The sequence below is a fragment of the Corvus hawaiiensis genome, chromosome 18 (genome assembly GCF_020740725.1).
Source record: "Corvus hawaiiensis isolate bCorHaw1 chromosome 18, bCorHaw1.pri.cur, whole genome shotgun sequence".
NCBI classification, from domain to species: domain Eukaryota; kingdom Metazoa; phylum Chordata; class Aves; order Passeriformes; family Corvidae; genus Corvus; species Corvus hawaiiensis.
In genome coordinates this window covers 10,454,684-10,462,717 of record NC_063230.1, presented here as the reverse complement: position 1 = coordinate 10,462,717, position 8,034 = coordinate 10,454,684, and the positions used below count along the sequence as shown (strand labels likewise).

Sequence of the window (8,034 nt, the reverse complement as noted above, 5' to 3'; positions counted from 1 at the left end):
CTATAAAAGTCCCATTCCAGAGTGTTTCCCAAAGATCCTCGACACTTTAAAATAAAGAGGACAAATACTGAAGTGCTCTCAGAATGTTATGGGACAATTTCCTTTTATGTTGCCATTCAGCGATGTTTTCTCTCTGGCTGGAACCCAACGTTTCAATGAATTTTTCAGACTCTATCAGGCTCTTTCCCTCCCGAGCTGCCAAATGATGCTCAGTCGAACGAGCTCACGTTGGCAGGACAACATCCAGCACTCAGCATTCCCTGGAAGCCCCTGTTCATTCCAGCTCATTCGGCTGAGCACGTGTGGCATGCAACACGTGTAAGGGACCCCTTGGAGCGGCTCCTGATCCCCCCTCCCCACCTGCCAGAGGGAATGGGAACAAAGGGGTGACCCCCAGGGCCAGCTCCTCGCAGGGACTGCAGCGGGGTCAGTGCTGAGCCCCAGGTGATGGATTCCATTCTTCTGTTCTGGATGTTTCCTTGCAGGTTGAGAGAGCAGCAGGCTTAGAGAGCACCAGGATGTATTCCTGGGTGTTGGTGGCTGGTGAGGCAGTGCCCACCCCAGCTCTGCCAGGCTCTGGGTGCCAGCAGCTCTCCAGGCTGCTCGCAGTCAGCTCCTTGCATCAACAGAAAGCAGAGTATGAACTGCTGGAGGCAGAGCTGGAAATGGCACAGCGGTGACGAAGAGCATTGCTATGGAAACTCCATCAGTTACAGTCCTCTGGCTCAATCCGCTCCTGGAACGAGCCGGGCTGGGAGGAGAGGTAGGGGAAAAATAGAGCTGGGAAGAGTGAGACATGAACTCACCTGGAGACAGCGAGGGCACCGGGCTGAGCGGATCCATCGCTGCAGACGGGAGCTCTCGTTAGGAAGCACTGCTTCAAAAATCAGCAGAATTTTAATTAGGCATTGACATGCTTTATTCCTAATGACGAAGAACTTGACAGCCCTGACAGGTGCCGTTAATTACGGCTTCTCCCGGCGCTGGCGCTCCCCACCCTGGGAGCGGCACCCGCGGTCCTGGCAGGTGCTGGGGGTGCCACAAACACACCCCCCGTGGGCCTTGGAGTGGGATCTGTTGTCTGTGGGGTGAATGTCCCCATGAGGGTGAGCTGCTCCTGAGGGTGAACCCGCAGTTCTGGCATCTGCGCTGCCACAGGTGGCTCAGCTCACCCGTGAGCCCAGTGCAAGAGCAGGAACTGTTCCCCAGTTCAGCCCTTTGCCCCGGGGTGGGCAGAGCAGAGACAGTTCCCAGTAGTAAGGAATGTTTCTTTAGCTTGCTATTCGACCCCAAATCTGAGGGATGAGATCTTTGGGATGGATGTTTGTAGAGCTCTTGGCATTATGACTTTTTAACCTGTGCTCCTGACACCACAGGGAATCCTTTGCAGGACCAGTTTGCTGCTGGAGAGGCAAATCACAGTGAGTGACCTCCCGGGACCTGCCAGGCTCCCTGCCAAAGCAGCTTGGCGAGAGGAACTTCTTGGTGCCACTACCTTTGGTTTTACAAAGGCACAAGAGCCCTTTCCTGAGATGGAGCCTGATGCCGCGGGCAAGCAGGCAGGGCAGGGGACTCGAGGTGGGTTTGCTTGTTCATCTCTCAGTGTAGTGAACTGGTGCTTCTAAAACACCCCAGAAATGACGGTAAATGTGTTTTAAAATTTTGTGACAGTGCATGCACAAATCACCAATTAAAGGCTCCCTAAGTGCCCATTAACATGATAAGTCGTAACAGCTCCAAAAGAGACATTATTGTTTATCACGTCAGCGACCCGTGGATTAAGGACTCCCCAAGTACACATTGACAGGGGGAGCGGAACATCTCCGGAGCTGTTCCTGCACTGCTGCACTCGCCTGTGGAGAATGGCAGCACTCGGCAGCCAGGGCAGCACCCAGCCCTGCTCAGCACCAGCCCCGCTCAGCACCAGCCCCGCTCAGCACCAGCCCCGCTCAGCACCCAGCCCTGCTCAGCACCCAGCCCTGCTCAGCACCAGCCCCGCTCAGCACCAGCCCCGCTCAGCACCCAGCCCCGCTCAGCACCAGCCCCGCTCAGCACCCAGCCCTGCTCAGCACCAGCCCCGCTCAGCACCAGCCCCGCTCAGCACCCAGCCCTGCTCAGCACCAGCCCCGCTCAGCACCCAGCCCTGCTCAGCACCAGCCCCGCTCAGCACCAGCCCCGCTCAGCACCCAGCCCCGCTCAGCACCCAGCCCTGCTCAGCACCAGCCCCGCTCAGCACCAGCCCCGCTCAGCACCCAGCCCCGCTCAGCACCAGCCCCGCTCAGCACCCAGCCCTGCTCAGCACCAGCCCCGCTCAGCACCAGCCCCGCTCAGCACCCAGCCCTGCCCAGCACCAGCCCCGCTCAGCACCCAGCCCCGCTCAGCACCCAGCCCTGCTCAGCACCCAGCCCCGCTCAGCACCCATCCCAGCTCAGCACCCAGCCCCGCTCAGCACCCATCCCAGCTCAGCAGCCATCCCTGCTCAGCACCCAGCCCCACTCAGCACCCAGCCCTGCCCAGCACCCAGCTCAGCACCCATCCCTGCTCAGCACCCAGCCCAGCTCAGCACCAGCCCCACTCAGCACCCAGCCCCACTCAGCACCAGCCCCGCTCAGCACCAGCCCAGCCCAGCACCCAGCCCCGCTCAGCACCCAGCCCAGCTCAGCACCCAGCCCCGCTCAGCACCCAGCCCAGCTCAGCACCAGCCCCGCTCAGCACCAGCCCCGCTCAGCACCAGCCCAGCTCAGCACCCAGCCCCGCTCAGCACCAGCCCCGCTCAGCACCAGTCCAGCTCAGCACCCAGCCCAGCGCAGCACCCAGCCCCGCTCAGCACCCAGCCCAGCTCAGCACCAGCCCCGCTCAGCACCAGCCCAGCTCAGCACCCATCCCAGCTCAGCACCCATCCCAGCTCAGCACCCAGCCCCGCTCAGCACCCGCCCCGCCCAGCACCCAGCTCAGCACCCAGGCCTGCCCAGCACCAGCCCCGCTCAGCACCCATCCTAGCTCAGCACCCAGCCCAGCTCAGCACCCAGCCCCGCTCAGCACCCAGCCCCGCTCAGCACCCAGCCCAGCTCAGCACCCAGCCCAGCTCAGCACCCAGCCCCGCTCAGCACCCAGCTCAGCACCCAGCCCCGCTCAGCACCAGCCCCGCTCAGCACCCATCCCAGCTCAGCACCCAGCCCCGCTCAGCACCCAGCCCCGCTCAGCACCCAGCCCCGCTCAGCACCCAGCCCAGCTCAGCACCCAGCCCTGCTCTGCCAGGAGGTTCTGGCTCCCACAGCTCCTCCAGCCCGCTTTAAAACAGCCTTAAAAATTAAGTTCTCATTAATCTCCTCATCCCACACATCCCCATCCTTCCTCGTCAACCTGCAGCAGCAATTTGAGCAGGAATATGATCTGTTTTGGAGCCGCTGACAATCATTGCACCCACTGTTTTCTAACAGAGGCTTTTTTACCTTTTTATTTGCAAATAGCAGCAGTTTGTGCTTTAAATGCTTCACTTTGAATCAAAAAGCACAGTTTTTGTTCCAAAGCCAAAATGCTACAGCCAAAAATGGAAGCGTTCTGCAGGGGCTGTGCTGCCAGGGAGCCTTGTGGGAGCTGTAGTCCCTCAGCTGCGTTCCCAGCACAGCCCAGCCCTGGGTCATGGCACCACCAAGTCCCCACATTCCCATGGGAGCTCCCACTCTTCCCTTCACCCAGGACCAAAGGTCTCCATTTCCAGCTGTTTCTCCTGTTTACTCCCACTCTGCCTCCAGCTCCTTGGCCACGGCCACAGGGGAGGAGGAGGAACAGGACCCGTTTCCTGTTCTTCACCAGCAGCATCTTTCAGGGACCCCAACATGTCCGGGGTGCACAGGGTGATGGCACCGGGTGATGGCACAAGGCTCTCCTGGAAGCACTGGAATGGCTCCCAGGAGGGTCCCCATCCCCAGAGAGGGACACATGGGACATTGTGGAGCCCCCACATTTGGTGTTTTCCCAAGAGGACCCCCCTGGCTCTGCCTTTGCCCGGTAACTGGGGAGGAGCTGAGCCCGTGCTGCGCTGAGCAGGGCAATCCCTGCTCAGTGGGATCATGTCTCTTAATTTCCACCACCCTCATTCCAAGGCAGGCCAGATAATTATACACAATGCACAATTTGTGCAGGGAGCACCAATTCCCAGGCCTATAAACATCCCATTTCCCATTCCAGCTGCACTGACAGAGTTGTATGGTTCAATTTCTGCTGAAGCCCTCATACGCTGTCTGGTCCCATGAAGAGCTCTCGGCTTTAGTCTGCTCATCCCAATTATTGTCTCAGGACCTCAAGTCAGGCAGGATTCAGGCTGAATTCCCCAAATCTCTCCATTAAACAGATCTCTTCTTGTTAGAACCTATTTATTCAAGATGCAAATGACAGGCTCCCTCCCCAGTTGGAATCATTTTCATCTGGAGCCAAATAACCCACTTTAGCCTTCGTGGCATGAAGCGGTGGGCTATTAAAAATGGGAAGGAAATACAGTCAGGTGACTCCATTCCTCGCTTCAGGCCTTCTTCATCAATATTTCACTTAGGGAGCCCCAGCTCCATTTTAATGGGAGCCCCGTACCAGCCAGATGGCAGCTTTGTGAGCAGCCAGGAATGCCGTGGCACCTGTTGGAACCAGGGCCGGCTCCATGGATGGGCAAAGCAGATCCCCTCTGCCTCAGTGTCCCCGGCACCAGCCCCAAATCAGCAGCTCCAGTGAGACTAGCTCCAAAGGGCTGCTGCCTGCCGGTGCTTCCCAGGAAAGGGGAATCAGGAGCTCACTGGAGGATGCTCATGGTGAGGTGGGTGCTTCTGTCTCTGCTCCTGGCTCCTCTCCTGGCTCTTCCAATCACTCAGTCATGGCTTGAGCTTGGAAAAAGCACCAAAGACCAGCCTGAGCCGCCAGGAGCTGCATCCATCCCTAGTTTTGCCTGGATCCCTCCCAAGGATTCTAGCAGTGCCTGGCACAACGGGCCCATACGCACCTGTGGCTGCTTTCCCAAACGAGAGGAGAGCTGAGGAGTGGAGCAGGCGGGATGAGGCAGGGCAGGCGGGGCCACTCTGCCCAGGGATGGCATCTCCCTGCTCCCGCCTCCGGTTTGCTGCTCCCACCATTCCCGCAGCCCCGGCGAGGCTCCGGGGAGAGGGAAGGCTCCAGGAGATAGCAGGCTCCGTTACAATGGAAGAGGAGCCTGTTATTTGATCCAAGAGCTCCAGGAGCAGAGATGAATAACGAGTCTACAGCACATCCACTTGTTTTCCTCAACAGTCAGACTTGGCTTCCTTCCCTCCGATCCGATACCAACAAACCTGTATTTGAGACTCCCCCGGGTGTTCCGTAACCATGCCAATGTGTTCGCCACTTCCTCCCGGCGCGCTGCTGGTACCGTGCAATTACACCTGACACCGTGTATTTAGTGGGCTTCAGTCACATCAAACCCAGCGCCGGGCGGTGTCTGAGGCAAGGGGCTGCCTCCAGCCTCCCAGCCGTGCCAAAATCCCTCACATGAGCACACAAACACACACACACACACACGTCACCTGTGCAGGTGTCCGGAGCCCAGCCCGGTGAGGCTGTGCCAGGACATCCCCGGGATTTGCCCTTTGCCGCGGTGCTCCTGCCCCACAGCCAGCACAGGTAACTAGGGGCAGGTGCCACCCCGGCTCCCCCGGGGCATCGGGGCTTCTGGAGAACCGGGATGGGCCACATTCCTGCTGGGATGAAGGTCCGGCATGGCACAGGCTGGCAACCAGCCCCGTGCCCGGGAGCCCCCGGCTCAGGACGATGGCAGCAGAGCTGTGCCGGCTGCTGCCTGCGCGGAGCAGATGAGTAATCAAAACTCTCATTCCCGGCTCTGGTGCCAGGATGGGAACAGGAATAGGGAGCACATAACGAGGCCATTCAGATGCTAATGACTGGGGAGAGCAGGAGGCTGTGCGGAACCGCTCTGCCTGTCCTGACTGCAGCCTCGGGATGCTTCCCAAACGTTTCGTGTCCCTCCGTGGGCTGATTTGGCTTGCAGAGATGCTGCGCATCCCTCCCCTCTGGCTAAGCCACAAGAACCCCCAAGGCTGGGCCCCAAAAGCATCCCCATGCCCTCATCCCTGAGAGAAGCCATATTCGGGAGATTGGAGCTGGCGAAGAGCTTCGGGGTCGGGGTGTGTGGAGAAGGGTTTGCTGTGCCGGGGGCAGGGCGTGAGGGATTTTCTGTGCTGGTTCCCACCCACAGGGACTGCAGAGCGGTGCCACCGTGCCCTGAAAGCCGCCGAGAGGCGAGGCTTTCGCTGGCAGCAGCCCCTCGGTGAGTGCAGCTTAGCGGTCCCTCTCATCCCTCAGGAGTGTCCCTGGCACTCCAGCTGTTGGCCGGGAGTTCCTCGGGATTATTTATAGAAAGTTAACAAGGATCTGCAGGGCAATTGTGAAGTAATGGGAGCTCTTGCAGGTTTATTTTATTGAAACGTTTTAACATTAAATCAGCAATTTCTCCGTCAGTACTTGAAGCTGTTTCTGTGCTTGTCAGTGAAATTTACTGGGGACGGAGCAGAGCTGAGTGCTGGGTCCTGCACCTCACAGAGCAAAAAAAGGACTATTAATTAGCAACTAATGCCATTAGCAGCTCCCTCAGGGTTTCCCACTGTGCCACAGGCACCCTGTGTTCCCTCCAGCTGCAGACCCTGGAGCCCCGAGAGCCAGGCTGGGACCTTGGGGACGAGGGGGTGACTGTAGAGGGGACCCTGACCCAGGCCCTGTGCCCAGCCCTGACACCAGATCACTGAGTTCTGCAGCTCCACGGGGCTTCTCCTGCCTTCCCTCGGCATGCTGGCTGCTCTCACTCATGGCAGAGATATTGGATTGCTCCCCCAAATGAATATAAAACGTTAGAGACAATAAATACACTTTAAAGCTGGGGATGCAGGGTGTCAGCTGAGCCATTTCCTCTCAGTGAAAGGAGCTGGGAAGGGGAGCAGCGGAGTCACCACGATCCTATTTCAGACTTCACACGGCATCTGCAATAACATCAGCGCCATCCAAAAAGCAACAATGCACAGTTTATGAGCACCTGAAGCACCTGCTGTACCTGTATTTACTCCATTAGGTTGTGTCACAACGCATTTGAACTGGAGACTTCGAGGCTCAGGCTGCTCTCACGCTGCAGGAGGCAGGAGGAATCCTTCCAGGTGAGGGAAGGATCCCACAGAGATTCCTCACCATGGCAATTGCTAAGGAGATTGGGATACTGGCAGCACGGTGGGCAGCACCTGCAGATAGGAACATGCATGGTGGGCAGCATCCCTGGAAGAGGTCACAACTCCCTCCCTAAGCTTTATAGGAGCAGACAAAATATAGTAGAATGAGATGGAAAGGGGGTAAGAAAATGAGTAGTCTGTAAAAAAGAGGTATCTAGATAGACAGACAGATGGATATTAGATGGGGAGAGATGGATAGATGGATGGATAGATAGGATAGATAAACAGGTGTAGAGAGTGTGCACACATTATAGAGGCACGTGAGAAGATTTCCACAGCCCGTTTTCCCTTCCACCTGCTTGTGCCCCCTCAGAATTCCCATTTCCCCTTACAGTTCCTGATTTGCACTGATTTTGGAATGGTGGCCACAGTGCCCGGTGGTGGTGGCCAGGCAGCAGGTGGTGGCACTGCCACACCAGTGTCCATTTGGGTCGATGCCCCTGCATGGCACAGGTAAGAGGGGACACACTCATCAGCACCACCAGGGTTAGGGGTGACAGTGGCAATTGTTACAGACAAGTTTCTAAATTTTAACCACAGGTGGAGGGGGGAAAAAAGCACTTTCTAATTAGCACAGTCACGGCTCCATGGAAACTTTGGGACAATTCTGTCTTTCTTCTGCTTTGGTGACTTCAGGAGAACATGAACCATCCAATTATCCAATCATTGCTACACTGCCCGAGTAGCAGCTAAGGAAGGGGAAAGGTCAGCACATTCCAGAGAGCAGGACTAAAATGCCTTCATTTTCTCTAATATCTGTCTGTTTAATTACTGGAACAAT

At 57.4% G+C, this 8,034-nt stretch overlaps 1 long non-coding RNA gene across 1 annotated transcript in view; it reads right to left on the bottom strand.

Moving 5' to 3' along the window:
- Nucleotides 1-896, bottom strand: part of LOC125335435 — a 3,039-nt gene extending 2,143 nt beyond the window's left edge. The window contains exon 1 of the long non-coding RNA XR_007207457.1: nucleotides 807-896. This is a non-coding gene — a long non-coding RNA (uncharacterized LOC125335435). The remainder of the gene's footprint in view (nucleotides 1-806) is intronic.
- Nucleotides 897-8,034: the final 7,138 nt, after the last annotated feature.